Consider the following 22922-nt stretch of genomic DNA (forward strand, 5'->3'; position numbering starts at 1 on the left):
TTACAGTGATATCATCGTACTCATTACTTTTAAAATTCCCCTTGTAGAGACAGGTAAAGTACCTGGAAAACTTTCATCATACTCTACCATGAAAGGAAACTTCATGGACTTTCTCCGTTGAAGCTACAACGACTATTTCGTTTATATGACGTCATTCCATTTTCGACCAATGAAGTGTAATGAAATTTTGAATTCCAACCAATCACAATCAGACTTTGCGATAATTTTTGCAGCTAGATTTATCGCTATCAATTTATCGCATGGTCGTTCTTTTGTTTAGTCGTTGTCGCCAACTGTTTCCCCGTGAATTGATGATCATGAATACATTAAGATGCAACTACACGGTTAAACTTTTCTTTCAACTTTAAAGCAATGAATGCCAGATTGATATTTAATATTAATATATTTACGTTCAAAACAGCGCACCATATAGACACAAAATCTTCATGCATCCTAATTAAACATACTTTTTAAACTTGATATTCTTCCCAGATTGCACGCATACGCGATTGGAATATTGAACTGTGTAGATGCAGCTTTAGTTCCGTTACACACTACAGCGAGAATGAGTTTGTCGAACTATAAAAAATGCTTTCGTGTAGCACTGATTGTAACGGTCGAAATAAGACACAGCTGACATTGGTCCTGCTCCCACAGGTAACATAATTAATAAGTAGCCTATAAAATTTGTATTTTGTGAATGACGTGAAACAATTAGGCCGAATAGAAAGCCAGATGTTCAAATTTATGTAACATCATCGCATATCAAACCCAATGACCTTGCATAGTAATATTAAGATCTTTTCATCAAACTGCCTTCCGTATGGTGTAATAAAATTCTTGTTTTAATGAGGCTTATCTATACAGAGATGGTTTCACTGTGTAGCAACATGTCTCGCTGTGAATACATAAGCATTGGTATACGAGTATAGCTGTCCCCACTGTTACTGTTAAATTAAATTATGATTTTAGCAGATCATGAAATGTATTTATGTTATAATAATAAGAGAAGAGTGCAGTACATGTAATTAACATTGTTAAAGCTGTATTTCGCAATTGGCATTACTGAATAATAACATCGAATTTCTTTATTGCAGTAATCGATATTCGTCTACGAGTATTTCAACTTCACAATGTCTGAATAGGTTAAGTATTCGTTAATAAACAATTATTAACATTTTGTGGTCGAATTTTAGGGATATATTACTTACATTTTTATTTTATTCACGAAATAGTCCTAATAAATGCCACTCGAGGTCTGAGATATCCCAGATAAATCTCAGACCTCTCGTGACATTACTACAGATATAAGTTATCATAGAGCGTGCATAGAATTGGTAGGCCTACCAGCTTCGTCATAGGCTCACAATCGCCGGAATCAACTGTGACGAGACCTGATATCGAAGTGGGACTCTTCATCGACTTAATATTATAGCTCAAGCAACAGTTGACAAATCACATGTGTAGGTAAGTGAAAGTACTGTTGACATAAGGAGTTCCCACAACGACACACGCAAAAACTAGTAAATTACACTGTTATGCAAACTTACGTACTGTATGTATTATATCCACTGGGAAGGAACATTACTCACAAAAAATATACCGTTTTGTAATCCACTGTATAAGAACTTATTGAATTCTTACTCCTGACTTCGTGCTTTCTGTGATCTCTTTATGGGATTCTTAACCACATAATAGAATTTTTTTCTTATTATTATCTTGATAAGTATCGGGCTGCGTCTGTTTAGACCAGCCGTGGCGAGAACATGACTCGCGAGACATTGTGGCTCGCAGTGAGAGCTGTGCATTTCGCTTACTTCTAATCTCCGCCAACCCCCACCATCTCACTCACTGGAGTCAAACTCCATTCCATTTGTATTTGTCTCTGACCTGCGAGTGGCATATGTCTCTCTCGAAACCATGTACGAAAGTTTCAAGTAGGATGGGAGGACGCATTTTTTTGCTGTCAATATGGTGAGAATATTAAATGTATGGTTTGTTCACAAGTATTACGAGGAAAACGGTTGTATAACATAAAACGGCATTATACTACATGTTACTGATGAAACATTAAAAGGTTAAGTGTTATTGTTGTTGTTATCATCATCATCATCATCATCATCATCATCATCATAATCTTCATCTCTGTACATCGACCCTTTTTCAGCAGATGTACGAATAATGCGGTTAGCTCTTCAATTTGAACTCACTGATTTTCTATGTGATGTCAAGTGAAAGCTAGATGTAAGGACTTGACAAATGTTGAACTTTCAAATCTGCCAAAAACTAAATATCCGAAGCTTCGTTCTTTCGCTTGCTCTGTTGAAGCCAAGTTCGCTACAACTTACGTTTGTGAACAATTATTTTCAACAATGAAACTAGTGAAAACCAAATTTAGATCACGACTGACAGACAAATACCTTCGTGATCAACTACGACTGGCAGTAAGTGACATAATTCCTGATTTTGAAACTTTATCGCAGAGACATTCTGAAGACAGTTAATTTTAGGTTGTGATATTGTTCATTTATTGTTCATTTCTTTCTTCGTTACACATACTAAACATTAGTAGCCTTGTACTGTATAAAATTATATTTAAGTGCTTTACGTGAGGAAAATGAAAATCCGTTAATAAGTCAGACAGTTGCTTCACTTCCCCTTCGGGTGTCCGCCTCCCTCCATAGGTGCTATGTGGCTCGGCGCACGATTGCATTTCCGCCACCGCTGGTTTAGACTATTCATTTCGATTAGTGAAATAGAGGCCCAGCTGTCTTCCCACCTTCCGGGAAACCTGGGCGGTCTCCTTGTAGCGGTGGGACGGAATGGATACCGACAGAAAGAAGGAAAATAGGTCGTCCAGCAAATGACGTGGATAGAAGGTGTACAGACTGCCTTGACTTCAAGGAATCTGACACCAGAACAGTGGATGGATAGGGGGGTTTGGCGTTTGGTTTCCGGAAAACGGAGTTAGCAGTCATAAAACCGAAAGAAGAAGAAGAAGAAGAAGAAGAAGAAGAAGAAGAAGAAGAAGAAGTGTTTATTATTGAAGGGGAAAGAAATTTGAAGGGTACACGGGAATAACGATCAAGGTGCATTTTAGAAAGTTTCGAGAAAAACGAATTTTAAAGCGTAAGCATTTAATACTTAGTTATGTGTGTATTTAATAGAAATTGACGTAGTGGAATGTCAAGAATGATGATTTCTTATTACTAGCTAGACAATATGATAGTACTTTCTTTCCACTATAAGATAGCATTATTAACTCACTTTCGATTTTTGATGGACCTTGATCGTTTTTCCCGTGTACCCTTCATTTGAGTGAGGAACTGTCAGTTATTGTCGGGTGACAAAAGGTAGGGTGACTGCACCATTAGTCAGCCTGTTAACAGTACTGTAATACACTAGAGTAGTTTCTGATAAGAAAACCATTTAACATTATTTCGTTTATCAATCACCATTACAAACAAATAGTCTAGTTTTGCAATTTCACATAACATAACATTATAACTGCACTTTTTGGACTAAAATAATACATTTTCCTTGTAGTAACAAATTCTCCAGTATTCGGCCACATAAATCCAGTGTCCAGCCAGTTTTAAACCAGTACTCAGACTATAAACCAAGTTTAGGTTAAATTCAGTTTTACTGTTAGAATATGATAAAATAAACATTATACATGTTCTTTCATTATACAGTATTACAAAAAAATTAGAAGGAATTGCAGAAGGCATTTCTGAGGTAGACACTATTGAAACAATATTTCTTTTACAAAAAAATCAGCAAAATTGACAGTGAAATTCTTTACCCGCTGCAATATTATACGGCAATGCATTAAGCTCAGTACATTTGAAATGAAACCAGTTTGAACAATTATCACACCCAATATTTTTCAAATCTTCATCTTCAACGTCACTAATAACTTCATCATTACAAGCAGTACACAGTTGCCTTTAAATAATTGTCCTCTTCCTGAGATTCATCATCTGGATCAGCATTTGCATGTGAGATAAATGTAGATTTCCTTTATTTTTGTCTTTGCTATTTTTCATAAGATCCCTCTCCTCTTTTCCCTGTTGTTTTAATTTTGTTTCCCCGATTTTGGTCAAGTTCTTTTTATGAAAGAACTCATGCCATGCTGATGATGAAATAGTACTTGGAACTCTCTCTTTAACAGGTCGTTGCTTTCTTGTATTTGATAAGGGACCTGGCGAGAACAAATGGTCTTCAAAATTTTGTCCCTCTTGCAATGTCCCTTACCAATGTTTAAATTATTTTGCCGAATCTCAAGCAAAGCTTCCACTAACGCCCTTTCTTCATATTGGTGAATCGGTCGTTTCACCCTTTTAGTCGAAGACATTTTTATTTATATCTGTAAAATGTATATTTAGGGAGCAAGTTGTAGGTAACTTCTCTTCAGTTCTACACTATTATTATTACATTAATTTGTTTAGATTTTAATATTTGAGATGGTGGCTGGCTATAGGTTAATCAAGATACCAATAGTCAGCCTCTATCTGACTTACTAGGCTGACTACTGGGTTTTATGTATTTAAACCAAAATACCATGGTCTGACATTAAAGGCCAGGCTTTAAACTTGCAGATGACAGAAAATGGTCTTTAAAGTCAGTGTGAGCCATAGTTCCAGTAGTCAGCCGCCCAGGCTGACTACTGGCTTCTCTATCTTACTGAAGTCTCCTATAGTCAGCTCCATTGAAATACTTAACTTAACACTTTTAAAACACAAATTCAGTGCTCATTTAACTATTCTAGAATATTTCAAGCCACTCAGTCACTGTTTCAAGTGGCTCTGACTTATAACGAAATACTGACCTTGTAAAAATGACACTGCACGTTGTTCAACGCACAAGAATATCACACAACAACATGGTGCTCTCCACAACATGTTTAGGGGCTAACCAGCGAATAGGGATTATAAAGAATGGACACTTCGCGTCGGTACCTTTGATGTAGCCGGACTGATTTCAATGACCTTCAAGCCAGCTAAAGCGTGAGATTCTGCTTTCTCCCTAGAGTTGGCGCTGACATCACACCAGCTAGCAGTCGACACAGCGGAAATATAACACATATAATTAATACATCTAGGTACATTATGTACTCAAATAAAATAAATTGGATCCATAAAATAATAAATCCGTCATTAACTGTAATGTCTAGACCAGGCGTCTCAAGGCCAACGCATAAAAGTTGTTATAGAGAGCAAGTATAAATAACATAGTCAGCTGAAGAGATAAGCGCAATACCCGAAGATAGCCGATCGCTGATTAATGTTACAAGCATGAGCGAGCTAAGTTGTAACTGTCGCGGGAGAAATGCCACAAAGCTGCACTTTTGAGTTGTACTGTCACTATAGACGGTTGTTTTCGGAAGAAATTTCTTAAGTAGTTTGCAGTAATAATAATAATAATAATAATAATAATAATAATAATAATAATAATAATAATAATAATAACAATAATAATACATTTATTTTCTAATTATATACTATCTATGAGTAAAAAGAAGACATCTGAAGCATGAAGAACCATACATGTTACGTAATTATTTAAGCACCAGGAACTGGCCACCTAACTCCATTATCTCCTGGCCTAGTTGACTCATAAGTGGTGCCTTGTTGGTATCACTTGTGAGGTTCAGACCTGTCTTCGAACAGTTGACCAAACAATAACAATATTTCATTTCTAATAAAGGTTTTTGGTATCGCTCTTTTTCTAAGTTTATACTATATTTAATAAAATAAAATTCAATTAAATAATAATAATAATAATAATAATAATAATAATAATAATAATAATAATAAAATTACAATAAAACTTTTTGGTTGTTAAAGTAAGTATTCTTACGTTACGCTAATATTAATATATTAATTACAATAATAGTTAAATAATATATTTCGTAATGCTTTCAATAATTAAAAATAACCTAAACACCTTAGAAATTCACAAGCAATTATTTTAAATTAGAACTATTCAAATCTTAAATCTGATCTGAAATTCTTTTCTCAAGTCCTTCAGTATTTCATTATATTTGTTACACTGGTCTTGATTCAAATCAGGTAACAATTTTAGATTAATAAAGTGGTAACAGTTACCCACTGAAACTTGCGTCTCCCACAATTTCGCTTTCCCTATGAAAGCTTTTATTTCTTCATACATTTGCGGTAATAAGAACATTCTTTCCTCGGAGATGGACACAATGACTGACTGTTACATCGTAGCGTTTGCAGATGTCTATTCAAACGTCGCGGTCAATGACGTCATCCGGAGATACACGAACTTCTCCTGCATCTTGTTCCACTCTTACATTGAAAAAGAGAAAGAGGAGGAAGTGCTCTGAGAAGGCCCTATTGAGACGTCTGGTCTAGACTCTAGAGTTCCTTTATAATGAGAGTTGAGACATTGACCCCAACAACAATTAAAATATGTAATGATTTGATAGCGCTGAAAATGGAAAAACAAAAGTCTTACGAGAAGTAAAACCATATACCTATATTATATTATATGCAAATATTAAACGAATTCGATACTTAATTTTATAATTTATTATATTATTTTATAATATAATGTATTATATCTGAAATATAAAATATTATTATTACAACTAGTTTGTCACTGAGAAATAAGGAAAAGCTGTTAACTTGAATTTATTTGAAGCAAAGCGTTACTGGATTATGCAATAAGGTAGGCGATGTTTGGATCCTGTGTCTCAACTCTATTCTCAATTATTATCTTAGCGTATGCTCGATTACACTAACTTCTAGCGCTTGAAAGTGGAACTGAACGCTGGCGCACAGAGAAACAAATCACAGGAAAATTCGCTCATTGTCCATTCTTTATAATCCCTATTCGCTGGGCCTAACAATTGCTTTATATTTCTCACATCAGAGGTTACTAGAGGTTCGAGGGCAGGGCAAAGAATGGCAGAGTATTGGTGAGCCAACAGAATATGTACATATTCTTTGATGTACTTATTTTTTTCATAATTGTACCAAGATGGCTGACTACTGGGAGGTGACTGATAATAGGGTGAACTACCCTATAAGATCGGTTAGCTAGAATGCCTAAATTCAGTAAACCATTGGAAAGTAAACTTCATGATTACGTTAGTGAATTTAGTGAAGTTAGTGAAAGTATTTTATAAGTCAACATGCGTCACCTACGAAGTAAGTATGTGCCTTTTTTATGTTTTATTGCCTTTTTTCCTTCCTATTTTAACTGTTATAAATGCCTAAATATCTACTGATAAGAAATAAGCATGACCTTCCAACTCCGCGCCGCTAATGTACAGCACAACTGTACAGCCCTGGTGCACGTCACCACACAGCCTGCAGACATCTCAGTTGCTCAGCTGTGTTCCCTTAGGCCGTAACATACTTGCAGCGTTTTCGTCAGCGAGAAATGTGTTGCGATAAAATTAAAAAATTGATAACATGGATTCAAATGGACGTCCGGTAGCTCAGCGAATTTTCTTGACACATTTATCAAATATGTTGACATTTATACTCTTTAAGGCGATTGAATGTAGAAAAAGATATCACAGGTGGCGATGAATTGTATTGTTTTTATTAGAAAATGAGGAAAGATGGCTGATAATTGCAGTCAGAAACTTATCGAACTTGTACGATGTCACCCGTAGGCCTATTTATATGATACACGGGATGAAAACTATACAAACACGAAACTTAAAGAAGAAATCTGGAGACAAAATCAGATTATCTGAAAATAAATAGGGCTATACTTTATTTTGATGAGATAAAATAGTGTTAATTAAACATTTGAAATAATGTACCTATATGTCTTAACAGTTTACATAATTTTAATCACAACATAGCAAAGAATCCTCTAACATATAATGAATGGCAAAAAACTGTGGTCCATTCAACCTGAAATAACGCCTAAACGTATCATCATTCAAATAGAAACCAGTGTCCAAAACTCGCCCTTATTTTCGTAAGATTCTGGCTTTAATTTTAGGCCTATTTTTTTTTTTCATTAACAAAATATGTTGATGTAATTCCATTTCCTCATCACCTGAATACTCAGATTCAACATAGCGTTCGTACGTAATTTGTAAAGTATGACAATACACTTACAGGTTATACATTTAAGTACGACAATATACGTAAATACATAACCTATAATATTTCCCCCAACGAGTGATTAATATAATCAGAAAAATGCTTTCCGCATGAAGGCAGTGCATAGATGATCATAGCGAGGTGTGATCTATGATAGCGAGAAGTCGCCAAGTGTGTGGAGGAAGCTCTTCGCCTCTTTCTCGCAACACATTTCTCGCTAGCGAAAACTCTTGAAACGGGCCTTAACGGGCAGGATCCAGTTCTGTATTGCCAAAGCGGGGAGTATACTCCTTGCTGACCCTGGTCTATTGCGTCGCGCCTGTGTGCACTCTGCCTTAGATTACTTCATAAACCGATACTGTCCGCCTCGCCTGCACTCACGTGCTAGCGCCCTGCCCTTACATCCAGGCGGCCGGGTTCGATCCACGGGTAAGGTCATGGTGGAATTTGTAGTGGTCAAAACAGACGTTTCAAAGGGGTTTTCCCGGAGTACTCCCGTTTCCTCTATCATTTCCGCTTCCACCTTCCTTCCTCCATCATCTGCAATACTAGAAATGAGAAAGAATAAATAATTGAGGGTAGTATGGTTTTCCGTGGAGATTTATCCTTCGAAGAGGTGGAAAAATTCAAATATCTTGGAGCAACAGTAACAAACATAAATGACACTCTGGAGGAAATTAAACGCTTAATAAATATGTCAAATGCCTGTTATTATTCGGTTGAGAAGCTTTTGTCATCTAGTCTGCTGTCAAAAAATCTGAAAGTTAGAATTTATAAAACAGTTATATTACCGGTTGTTCTATATGGTTGTGAAGCTTGGACTCTCACTTTGAGAGAGGAACAGAGGGTAAGGGTGTTTGAGAATAAGGTTCTTAGGAAAATATTTGGGGCTAAGAGGGATGAAGTTACAGGAGAATGGAGAAAGTTACACAACGCAGAGCTGCACGCATTGTATTCTTCACCTGACATAATTAGGAACATTAAATCCAGACGCTTGAGATTGGCAGGGCATGTAGACCGTATGGGCAATTCCAGAAATGCATATAGAGTGTTAGTTGGGAGACCGGAGGGAAAAAGACCTTTGGGGAGGCCGAGACGTAGATGGGAAGATAATATTAAAATGGATTTGAGAGAGGTGGGATATGATGATAGAGACTGGATTAATCTTGCTCAGGATAGGGATCAATGGCGGGCTTATGTGAGGGCGGCAATGAACCTCTGGGTTCCTTAAAAACCAATAAGTAAGTAAGTAAATATGGTTTTCCGATACGGATAGAGAAAGAATTTGGAACTTCGGGCCTCTGGGGTTATCAAGCTATTCGTTAGCGGATGGAGCTGGCTCTATCAGGGGCTGAGGCAGAATGGCTGGGCCACCTGTCGGACTTGGACAATCATCAGTTCATCACATATAGGGCGCACAATGGGCTGAAGCGTGTCTTGTGTAAGGACCCGTTATGAGTTCTGCCCTCGAAAATCCAAGTCCAATCCAAAGCCAAAACGGAGACAGGTACTGCCTGGAATGTACCGGGACATAATTTGTTTTTACTAATATTTCCAATATTAACCTGACTATACCTTTGGATTAACGATTGATAACCGAAACACTGTTTGCTACCTCCTTCCACGACCGAAGTTTGACGATACTAGTGTAAAATACAATACAAATAACTTTACTAGAGTCCACACGTGTGGAGTAACGGTCAGCGCGTCTGGCGCGAAACCAGGTGGCCCGGGTTCGAATCCCGGTCGGGGCAAGTTACCTGGTTGAGGTTTTTTCCGGGGTTTTCCCTCAACCCAGTACGAGCAAATGCTGGGTAACTTTCGGTGCTGGACCCCGTATTCATTTCACCGGCATTATCACCTTCATATCATTCAGACGCTAAATAACCTAGATGTTGATACAGCGTCGTAAAATATCCCAATAAAATAAAAAAAAATCTTACTAGGTAGGCTATAGGAGGGAAGAAAAGTAGTGCATCCATTTACGTAAACTTAGAAAATGCTACGATTTTGAGTTTGATCATTTTCGTTAAGTTTTTATTTAATCAAAATAAAGTATTAACAGTAAGTGTTTTTACTCATTAACTGAACGGACGTATTTATTATGCACTGTATGGTATACTGTCTACAGCACATTGGCATACAATATTTACAGTGCATTTAAATTAAAAAAATAGTGAAAATATGGATATTTAAACAAATTATTGAAAATGGTAGTCGTTCATTTCGATACAGGCTTAAGTTCTTTCGTGCATATTATCAAATACGTTTTCAAGCAAATGTTCTGAAATTGAATGTATGGTTTCTTGAATGTAATTGTTTAATTTTTCTGTTGTTGTAGGATGTTAGCAAACACAACTATTTCACAGTAATCCCAAAGAAATAATGCAAAGCACTCAAATCAGGCGACATGGGGGAGTCATAATCCTGCGCCTGTTGAAATAATTCTGTACTGTGCCTACTCTATAACAGAGTACCTTACATACTGTCAATTCAATCTTCACTTCTGCCTGATCCGCATAGATAAATTTACTCAAATATGCTATCTACTGTCCGTCCATATGGTTATATAGGAGGGTCTTAGAAAGGGGGGAAATCACGTGACAATTACTTAACGACGCCCTTTTATTTAACTTGTTTTGAATAGTTGTATAATATTACATAAAAGTCCAATAATTCCTAACAGCAAATGTTTTCAGAAAAGAGGTAAGACAGCCCAGCCACTAGCCTTTACAGAGGAGCCAGCAGAAACTGGTGGAGGAAAACGGTATGCGACGTAACTAAACGGACGCACAGTACCTGTGCGAAAATATGATTCAATAATGAATGCTCTTTCTTCACTGGAAAATGCGATCATATTTCTGGAACGTACTACACTCACTCACTCTGTACTGTATACTGTGACCGTAAGACGACGACTGACCGCATATGCGGCCTTGATTGTGTGTGTGGAAGTTTGCTACTAGAAGAGGTGGGAGTGAAGTACATTCAAAAACTCAGGTACAGTAAAAATTGAAGTAAAAATAAAATTATGTCCCTGTATAATCCTGGCAGAACATCCAAAACTAGTAAGGTGCCAGAGTAGAAGCAAAACAAATATCATTCAAGTTTAGCCTCCTTTAGTGACCTGTTTGTCTAAAGGTTAGATCACTGTTTTATATTAAAAATACATTATGATGTCCTAGAAATATAGATTGATTATAAAGAGTAGGCAAAGATTATTGTTTCTTGGTAGAATAATTTGGTGATGAATTTTGTATCATCTCCTTCTATAGATTGCTCTAAGGCAGCCGTGGCGAGAACTTGAATCGCGAGACATTGTGGCTCGCAGTGATAGCTGTGCATTTCGCTTGCTTCTAACCTCCGCCAACCCCCATCCTCTCCCTCTATGGAGTCAAACTCCATTCCATTTTTATTTGTCTTTGACCTGCGAGTGGCATATGTCTCTCTCGAAACCATGTACGAAAGTTCCAAGTAGGATGGAAGGACGAATTTTTTTTTTTTTGCTGTCAATATGATGAGAATATTAAATGTATGCTTTGTTCACAATTATTACGAAGAAAACGGTTGTATAACATAAAACGGCATTATACTACATGTTACTCATGAAACATTAAAAGATTAAGTGTTATTGTTGTTGTTATCATCATCATCATAATCATCATCATCGTCATCTCTGTACGTCGACACTTTCTGAGCAGATGTACGAATAATGCGGTTAGCTCTTCAATTTGAACTCACTGATTTACCATGTGATGTCAAATGAAAGCTAGATGTAAGGACTTGACAAATGTTGAACTTTGAAATCTTTGCCAAAAATAAATATCCGAAGCTTCGTTCTTTCGCTTGCTCTGTTGAAGCCATGTTCGCTACAACTTACATTTGTGAAAAATTATTTTCAACAATTAAAATAATAAAAACCAAATTTAGATCACGACTGAGAGAAAAATACCTTCATGATCAACTACGACTGGCAGTAAGTGACATAATTCCTGATTTTGAAACTTTGCCGCAGAGACATTCTGAAGATAGTTAATTTTAGGTTGTCATATTGTTCATTTATTGTTCATTTCGTCCTTCGTTACACGTACTAAACATTAGTTTGTAGCCTTGTACTGTATAAAATTATATTTAAGTGCTTGACGTGAGGAAAATGAAAATCCGTTAATAAGTCAGACAGTTGCTTGACTTCCCCTTTGTGTGTCCGCCTCCCTCCATAGGTGCTATGCACGTTGCGGGTTCACAGTGGCTCGGCGCACGATTACATTTTCGCCACCGCTACTCTACGGTATAATATCGTAATTCAGTATCTATGAAGTCGAATTTCAGCATAACTTTTTGCAGTTCCTTAGTTGTATTCTTGCTCATTTTCTAATCCATTTTAGAGAAACTGTAAGTAAAATCGTAAATAAAAATAGTTCAATGTCTTCCTTGAGAATACAAGAGTGTCTTCACGGCTGCAGTTTGACGAGCTAATGAGAAAACAAAATAGAAAATGTGAAAATATAAACGTTAAGCTAGTAAGCTACCATGTAGCATGCAGTTCCCCGAAATAAACAAAAGATAGATAAACAAGATCGCTTTCTTCGACTTATGTACTTGTTTACACAATTAGTGTGATACCTTTCCCCCAGTGTTCAATAACCTCTGGAGTTGAAATGTTGCGGAATATAACAATTAAAAATAATAATGGTTAAGAAATAATTTCTTAATTCTCATTACTTTAATATAGTTTCTTTCGCCCGTACAGTAAACCAATAAATAATTAGTGAAAGGTTATCTATGAAACAAAGCGATTGTCTTTCCAAATGTAATTATTTCTGTAATAAATATATTGTGAGATTTCGGCTGTAGGCTGCTCGGTTTTAATAGTATGTAATATAACAATAATAATAATAATAATAATAATAATAATAATAATAATAATGGTAATAATAATAATAATAATAATAATAATAATAATAATAATAATAATAATAATAGGCCTAAGATAATGATAACAATAACATATAATATACAAAAACATATGTATTCATTTACAAATCATGATAATGAATATTTCCAGAAAAATTACATACAAAAATCAACCAAAAGTCCCCTTCTGGCATGTCATTGGCCGCCGTAGATGGCCATTGCAATATTTCCCAATAAAACGTTTTGAATTCTGAAGGTATGTACTTTTCCACTTTTGCAATGTCTGCTATTTTTAGTTGGTTAATCGTTACTTTGCCATTGTAAGATGAATAGGCCTAGTTTGTATTATTAGTTAATTGAGCGCAACAACCTTTTACATTTGAAAGAATGAACATTTCTGTAGTAATATCATTATCTTTGTCATATTTTACAATCACTTCACCTGGCTTTTGTGGGGTAAATACAAATTCATAGAATGAATATAGGAATGGAATGGAATGGAAATGAATTTAACTGAGGGACGGACGGATGGCCCAGCACTGCGGCCTATTGAGATCTAATGCGCTAACCCTCGATATGGAATGAGTTGCATGCCACAGATCCCCTAATGCGCATCGCCCTAACCACATAACTCCCTAACGACCGATCCCTACTGCCGACAGAATCCATATACCAATCCTGCTTCGGCAACTTCCCCCAAGGCCCCCTGTCGGTCCGAGGCGAAACTCCTCCCCCGAGTAGGTTCGCCTCGGGTGTTATTGCAGAAGCCATACAACGTCGCTGAACTACATTCCACGGAGGCCGGTCGAGAGAGTCAGCAGCTTCGGGAGACCGCCAGTAGAGTGATCTGAAAAACCAGAAACGGGATGATGAGGAAAGATGATGGGGGAGGAAAGGAAGTGGCGAAGATGAGTGGGGTTCCAATCGCCTGATAAAGTTAGCTGATATTCATCCATAGGAAGTATAACTGACATGGTACTTTCTGCTTCTTTGGTACTTGTTTTCCATAGCTTCTCATAGAAAGCGGTTTTGCTTTAAAGCTGTGGTGAGATCATTTTTTGAAGTCTATTATCTCTTTTGTATTTACTTGTATTATGTCAAATATACTCGTGCCACTTGAGCTTTTGATGAGGTTGGTATTTTGTTGATGACTAAACAGTCTATCTTTCCGTCTTTTTTTCCTTACAATAGCAAAATTCCTATCTAACAACTACGTATACTGACGTAAGTTAGGCGCCCTTTTCGCACAAAACGATGTGTAGACGTAATTAGAGTGCATAGTGAAAAAGCCGATAACCCAAAAAATTCCACGTGTGCCCTTTTAAAAATTGCATACTCAATTGGTTTCTGAATATAAGCTTACTATTTAATAAACGCTTTACACTAAGCGAACAAAGAAATTCAACATTTCTGTTCTATGTCAAGAAGAAGTTTTGACATTCTTTCTGTGATCAATTAGATAATTGAATAAGTTATTACTGGAATAACAGGCTGGTCATTATAGGATGTGAGAGAGTGGAAAAATGCAACTGGTTTCTCATTTATTCCAGTTCTTCTTCAGCCAGCAGCAAAGGCGCGGGATGATAGAGACAGTAGAAAGTTGACAAATATTTGTTAGATTTAGTTCAGTTCTCAGTTACGTAAGCTGCTCTTAGATAAAGTAGCCCACTTAGGGTTTTTTATTTTATTACTGTTCAGCGGTTTACGAATCAATGTTACCTACTGGTTTTTGCGCAACTAGAATGTAGAAATTACACAGCATTGGCAGAACCGGTTAACCATGTGTTTCATTTCTTTGACATGAAAGGAACACTGCATACGATTAATGATGCAGACGCATCGTCATGCAGGCCAATATGCCACGAACACTCCTAGGATTGCACCTTATGCAATGCGGCGACGACGTTAGCGTTAAGAGTTGATTAATGAAGGAGATTAATAGGCTTGCCATGACGGAAGTTCTGTTACGGGTAACAACAAATTAACAGCAACGAATGAATAATACATCACTTCAGGTAATTGTTTATGATACTGTATGTAATGTGATTAATCGCACTGCCATTCTCAATAAAAGTCACTGTTCCATTTTCCATGTTCACCAGTTACATAAGAATATCGCGGTCACCGGCGTATCACAGGAGTAGTGTAAAGGAGCTGCGCACGGATTTTGGTTCGATTATTGCGATGATTACGTGCTTGGGTTTTTCCTAGGTTTTCCCCAATTGTAAGAGGAACGTCAGGTACATAATAGCTTCACCTTCTTCTTCAGCTACAAGGATTAGGCCTGCTGGCCTGTTCCGTCTTCAAAGTAGTCTAAATATCATTAACAAATGTTTTCCTCGACCTTTCAATATTTACAATAATAATAATAATAATAATAATAATAATAATAATAATAATAATAATAATAATAATAATAATAATAATAATAATAATAATATTTTTAATAGTTCGATTAATTAAAATGTGTCTCACTGAAACGTGCAGCAGAGTCCGTATAGGTCAGTTTCTGTCAGATGCGTTTCCAATTCACTGCGGACTAAAGCAAGGAGATGTACTGTCACCTTTACTTTTTAACTTCGCTCTAGAATATGCTATTAGAAAAGTCCAAGATAACAGAGAGGTTTTAGTTATTGAACGGGTTACATCACCTCCTTGTTTATGCGGATGACGTGGCTATGTTAGGAGAAAATCCACAAACTATTAGGGAAAACACAGGAATTTTACTTGAAGAAAGTAAAGATATAGGTTTGGAAGTAAATCCCGAAAAGACAAAGTATATGATTATGTCTCGTGACCAGAATATTGTACGAAACGGAAATATAAAAATTGGAAATTTTTCCTTTAAATACCTGGGAGCAACAGTAACGAATATAAATGATACTCGGGAGGAAATTAATCACAGAATAAATATGGGAAATGCCTGTTATTATTCGTTTGAGAAGCTTTTATCATCCAGTCTGCTGTCAAAAAATCTGAAATTTAGAATTTATAAAACAGTTATATTACCTGTTATTCTTTATGGTTGTAAAACTTGGATTCTCACTTTGAGAGAAGAACATAGGTTAAGGGTCTTTGAGTATAAATTGCTTAGGAAAATATTTGGGGCTAAGAAGGATGACGTTACAAGAGAATAGAAAAAGTTACACAACGTAGAACTGCATGCATTATATTCTTCACCTGACATATTTAGGAACATTAAATCCAGACGTTTGAGATGGGCAGGGCATGTAGCACGTATGGGCGAATCCAGAAATGCATATAGAGCGTTAGTTGGGAGGCTGCAGGGAAAAAGACCTTTGAGGAGGCCGAAACGTAGATGGGAGGATAATATTAAAATGGATTTGAGGGAGGTGGGATAGGATGATAGAGACTGGATTAATCTTGCTTAGGATAGGGACCAATGGCGGGCTTATGTGAGGGCGGCAATGAACCTCCGGGTTCCTTAAAAGCCAGTAAGTAAGTAGGTTATTATTATTATTATTATTATTATTATTATTATTATTATTATTATTATTATTATTATTGGAGAGTTTAACTGTTATTCATAATTTATTTAATTCCATTTATTAGACACACTTAAGCATTAGAGAACTATAATTGAATGGGAAATTTTTACAGGGGCATCAGTCATAATAAGTAAATCTTTGGTGAAATATAAAAAAACTATCTCAAATTAAAAGTAATTGGACATATTCAATTCCAATGATACCGCCTGAATGGTAGCCTTCATTTATATAAACTAACAAACAATCATTAATGTTCATATGTACATTTAGTTGTTATTTAAGTTTAAAATTAGGAAAAAGATTCCCTTAAAAAACTCAATAGCAAACATTTTATTTCAGTTTATGTTAATACTCATTATAATTAAGACACTGCAATACATGTCAACCCAAACTATACATTTCAAATTATCTCTCAATACAGAAATTATATACTTACAAACACTTAGTCGTGATGTCGTTCAATGGTTACAGGCCACTTTATAATGTCCCTATACAGATCACGATATTAATCTGGGACGTGCTACAAAATGCAGCAAAATCGTTCATTTTTTCAACTTTGATGGGCGTTTTACCACTCATATACGCTTTGTTCTATGGAAAATTGATTTCCGGATAATTGAGCATTCTCATATCAACTGTGTGACCAGTAAGGTCATTGATAGTACTATATGCCTTTATGTATCAAAAACAAAATATGTAAAATTTTGCTTATCAAGAAAGGCATTCATTCTTGACGGGGTTTATAGTTTGTTTCAAGGGACACTCCCGACTTAATGTAATATTTTGTCCACTATTGTTTGTAGTCCAGAACATCTGAAGCTTGAACTTCTTGAACAGTGAATTTACCAGTTTACTGGCACTCGAAGTAATAAGCTCGGTAACTTGATGGCTAGTAAAAATTCTGTCCAATCTCAGAAGAGCATTCTTAATAGTGTCAGACCTATTAACAGTCTCTAATTGTACTAACTGTTTTCCCATTTTCATTACGTTTAAAACTTAGACGGATTTCATTTAGATTTGAAATTGAGTAATAATTCGCAAATAAATATTTCTTGAACAAGGAGGAACAGGAAGTGAATGCTACCAATGTTGCCACAAATTTTGTTGTCAGTACTATCATTAGATCAGTTTTGAAAGGGCATAATTCCAGGACTGATGCCTTTTTGAAAAAATCCCAAATTTTATTTGCCAATAAAATCATGGAGAATAACAGGACTGATACGTTTAAAACCGAACGTAAGGCTAAGGTAAGTAGTGTTTGAATCAATAGAAAAGTGAATGTCAATAAAGTTGTGACTGAAGCTCTTTTAAAAATTTCCCATTTAATTCCATTACTCCAATTCCTGTACAAATGTCACCTGCAATCATATAATAATAATAATAATAATAATAATAATAATAATAATAATAATAATAATAATAATAATAATAATAATAATAATAACATAATAATAATAATAATAATAATAATAATAATTTATTTTAGCTGGCAGTGTTAAGGCGGTAAGGCCTTCTCTTCCACTCAACCAGCAAAATGTATACATACATATGTATAAACTTAAAAGCTATAAAGAAGTCAACAATTTGATTTAAATACGAGTTACATATATACAAGAGTTATTTATGAATTAAACAGCAAAACACTATGAACTATTAATTAAACAATGAAATACAAAGTGTGTAGCAGAATTAAGCTAAAACACATAGAATTTTAATATATTTCAAATAATTTTAGATAATAGAAAGAGATTATTATGAGACAATTTTGAAAATACAGCACTATCAGCATGATAATAATAATAATAATAATAATAATAATAATAATAATAATAATAATAATGATTTATTTTAGCTGGCAGAGTTAAGGCCGTAAGGCCTTCTCTTCCACTCAACCAGCAAAAACAGTATATACATATGCATGAACTTACAAAGAATTCAACAATTTAATTTAGATGAGAGTTACATGTATACAAGAGTTATTTAGGAATTAAACAACAAAATACTATGAACTATTAATTAAACACTGAAATAAACTGTGTAGCAGAATTAAGCTAAAATACATAGAATGTTAATATATTTCAAATAATATTAGATAATAGAAAGAGATTATTATGAGACAATTTTGAAAATTCAGCACTATCAGGATGATGTTTAAAGAAAGAAGGCACAATGTAGTCAGTGATAGTTTAAATCAGTATGATTGGGGTGAAATGCTAATAAGGTGATGTCTAAAGGAAGAAGCAACAATGTAGACAGTGATAGTTTAAGTCAGTATGATTGGAGTGAAATGCTAAGAAGGTTATCCTTTAAGCTGTTTATAATTATTTATTGTCTTGCAGCCCCTAATACTTAGTGACAAGAAATTCCATTGTCGCGAGGTGGATACTGTAAAAGATGATGAATAATAAGATGTTCTATGAAGAGGTATACTTAGCGTGCCACAGATAAGTGATCTGGTATTTACGTCGTGGTTAGAGTATAGATAAGAGAAACGAGAGGAAAGGTAATTCGGTGTTGAAGTGTGCAGAATTCGAAAGAGTAAAGACAAAGAGTGTAAAGTTCTACGTTCTTTGAGTCGGGGCCACGAAAGACTTGCGAAGGACGGTGATATGTGATCATATCGTCGGATGTTGCAAACGTATCTGACGCACATATTCTGAACTCGCTGTAACTTGACTGACAGTTTAGAACTTAGATCACTTAACAAAACGTCACAATAATCGAAGTGCGGCATTACTAGGGTTTGTACTAGAGTAAGTTTTAGTTGCTGGGGCAAGAAGTTTCTTAAGCGACTCAACAGTGAATGGAGGAACAGATTTTTTTTTATTGTTTCTTTAACTTGAAAATTCCATTTAGATTATTATCGAAAAAGAAACTAAGATTTTTTACGACAGATGAATAAGGAATTAGTGTGTTGTTAAGTGTAACAACAGAAAGTTTGTTGTTATTAAGAGAGTTAACTAAACGCTTATGGACAATAAAAATAGCTTGAGTCTTACTTGGATTAAGTGCGAGCCTGAAATTGGCCGCCCAAGTGAAGACAGTGGCTAAGTCACAATTCAACTTATCAATTGATTAATTAATCGTATTGGGTCTGGAAAGTATGTAAAGATGTAGGTCGTCGGCATGGAGGTGATATCGACAATACAGTAAGTTCTTTGATACGTCATATGGGTTTCTCCAAATCCCCTGTAATTATTTTAAGAAGTAACATCATTAAAAACACCCAAGTCAAAATATTTATTCACTGCAGTATTAAGATATGAAGATTAGTCGTTACATTAAATTGTGCTTTGTTAAAAAAATTAATCATTATTAATGAAGAAGCCACTCGTAGGAGCACATATGAAGAGACTTCACGTTGCTAGAAATTTAATAATTTTGCAGTCGAAACGAATTAAATTAGCCACATATCGGCATCTGTTTTCGTACCAAATATGTACACGAAAGGGAACGCTTGTAACGTCTAGACTAGATGTCCTTTTCAAATCGTTTATCAATAATCACGCAAGTTTTTATGCAAATCTTAACGAAAGATTTTCACAAGAGTGGGTCGTTGCATAAGCATAGCAGGAGACTGCATACGAGGGATTTGAACCCTCATATCCGAAGGTAAACGGTCTTGTAACACTGATCTATGCAGGTCACCAACATTTAAGTTTTGCACAATACAGAAATAATGATGGGTGTACGCAGTGAACAGGCGGAGAGCGTTTGACATAATTTCAAGTATGCTCAACAGAGGGCATCTGAGTACGTAATGTCTGTTACTAGTCGGCAGCTTTTACTCTGTTCACAATGTCTTTTGCTCCAATCGAAATAAAATTTCAGGCCATTAGGTAGGCTACAATTTATTAGTGTCCTAATATCTAATTGGGGAACAGAGTACAGTACACAAGATGCAATTTGTTGCACAGTAGAAATGTAAAATTGCAGCTGCTCTTCCCGTTCCAGTTCATTTGCAATACAAGTCCCAGCAGCAGTTTCGAAATTACACTCTGAGAAACGATATATGGGCTGTAACTGTCATATTAGTGTGTCTTCAAGGAAAATGTATGACGTCACGTAATACTCTGTTAGAAATGAACGGAATGGACTGTACCAATAAACAATCCGAGAACGAAACGAGTGTTAAGTATTAGAAATGATATTTTAAACGGAAAATGGTTGTACTGTATCTTACTACTCTGACATATGGGGGACCGAGGTGAAAATAGTGATTTTCCAAACTATACATTCTAGAAACGTGCGTTTTTCACAGGCACTCTATGTTATAAATTTGAACTCAATATCTCGAATAGTTAATTTTTTATTTAATTTTTCTTTTACAAAAATTTGTAACAAAAATGAAACGTATTTTCTGACACAAAAATTAATATTATGCTCTAATTTTTCATTTCCCATTCTTTAACTTGTTTTTTCTCCATTCTTTAGTACTATGTCATAATCTTCTGATTGAGGTTCTGGCTGATATATACAGTTTCCCTAGAAGAGAATGAGACGATTGAATATTCGTAAGTCTCAGGTGTAAGACACTGCGCATGACCGGAGACCAGAGCACTGATACACAAGATAACGAATATTGAGTTATTTAAATTCACGCTATTTGATTTGTTACTAGCATTGTTCCGAAATTCATTTCAAAAAATTGCAAAAAATATGGCAATATGACGTAAATAATAGGTAAATATATACATAAATCGTGTAGTTAAATCGACAATGGACATTCATGACTAGATCGACACTCCGCACAGAAAGGAAAGCTTTCATGTTGTTTCAATAGCTCAGACGCTAAGACTTCTGCGTGTTGTGTAGAAGAGTGCGAGATCGATTTTTAGTCTATACAACGATTTTTTTTGTCTAAATAACGTTGAAATAGAGTTTAAAAAGTCCTCAGATTAAGTGTTAATGATCGCAAACTATACAAAATTACGAATTATAATATATAAACGTTAATCTTATCAATGCATTTACATCATTTACACATATATTAAAAACAATTAGAACGAAATTAAAAACAAATATTCCTGACAAACTTTTCCAAAGATTTAGAGTCCTTAGGCCTATGGCATTTATTGAGTAATTATTACAATATTTCATTAGTAGCTTTCGCATATGTGTAAGAACTGCACTCGCACAAAACAATTTTTGTTAAAAGTGTGGCTTTGAACTATTTCATTCTCACCCCTTGAGTTGATTTTAACTATTTTATCTACGTGTTTGCAATACTATTTAATTTAATGTGCATTCAATTTTATTCATAACATAATTATTAAATGCATCTGTTAAATAACGAATAATTCTAATATATAATAATATCTTTTGCAAAATCTTGAATGTTTAAGTTGTCGTTAATATTTATGTACTATATACCACAAGGAGTTTAAAAAAACAGGAGACGTCTCGGTTATACAGTGGAACCGACACGCTACTGTACTCGTATGAGCTACTGAGACAAGCCAGTGACATTAGCAGCAGTCCAGAATTTGGATCCCATAGCAGGCATTTGCAAATCGGTACAGAGAAGCAATGATATTTTGTGACCCGAGCTATGTTGTGAAATCGTGGCCTTAAGTGGCTGTTTTCTTCGTGTCCTTCTTATGACCTTTGTCCTACTTGTGGTCCTTGTAACAATTCTTGTTGTATTTGTCATGGTACTTATCGTGGTTTTAGTCATGGTTCTTGTTGTGTCCATGTCGTAGTCCTTATTGTTATCCATATCGCGATGCATGTCCTGATCCTTACTGCGGTCGTTGTTATTCTTGTCTTTGTGTTCGTCCGTTTCGTGATCCTGTAATTTCGTTGCTCCTTTATCGTCATACTTGTCGTGGTCATTATTGTTGTCCAAGCCATGGTGTCTTATTGCGATCATTGTCGTGGTGCATTTCATGGTCCATGTCACGTTGTCCTGTTCTTATCGAGATCCTTGTAGTGGTCCTTGATGTCTTTGCCATGGTCTTTGTAGTGGTCATTGTTGTCTCTGTTGTAGTTATTCTCTGCTTGTTGGGTCCTTATCACAGTGCTTGTTTCCATTGTAATGGCCTTTTTCGATCTTGTTTTTGTCATGGTCCCTATCGTGGCCTTAGTCCTTATCGTGGTCCATGTCGTGATTCTTATAGTTGTCTCTGTCTTTGTCCATTTCGCGTCCTTATATTGGTCCCAGTTGTCTCTAGCATGTTCCTTACCGTGATAATTGTTGCCTTTGTCATATTTTTTTTATCGTGAACATTGTTGTCTTTGTCGTGACCCTAGTTGGCATTCTAATGGCTCTTATCGTTCTTTCTGTTTTTGTCATGGTGCTTATCGTGGTCCATGTGGCGATTATTATCGTGGTTCTTGTCTTCCACCGTGTCACGCTTCTTACATTAGTCCTTGTTGTCTCTGGCATAGTCCTTATCGTGAT

Source organism: Periplaneta americana, chromosome 12 (genome assembly GCF_040183065.1).
Source record: "Periplaneta americana isolate PAMFEO1 chromosome 12, P.americana_PAMFEO1_priV1, whole genome shotgun sequence".
In the NCBI taxonomy this organism is placed as follows: Eukaryota; Metazoa; Arthropoda; class Insecta; order Blattodea; family Blattidae; genus Periplaneta; species Periplaneta americana.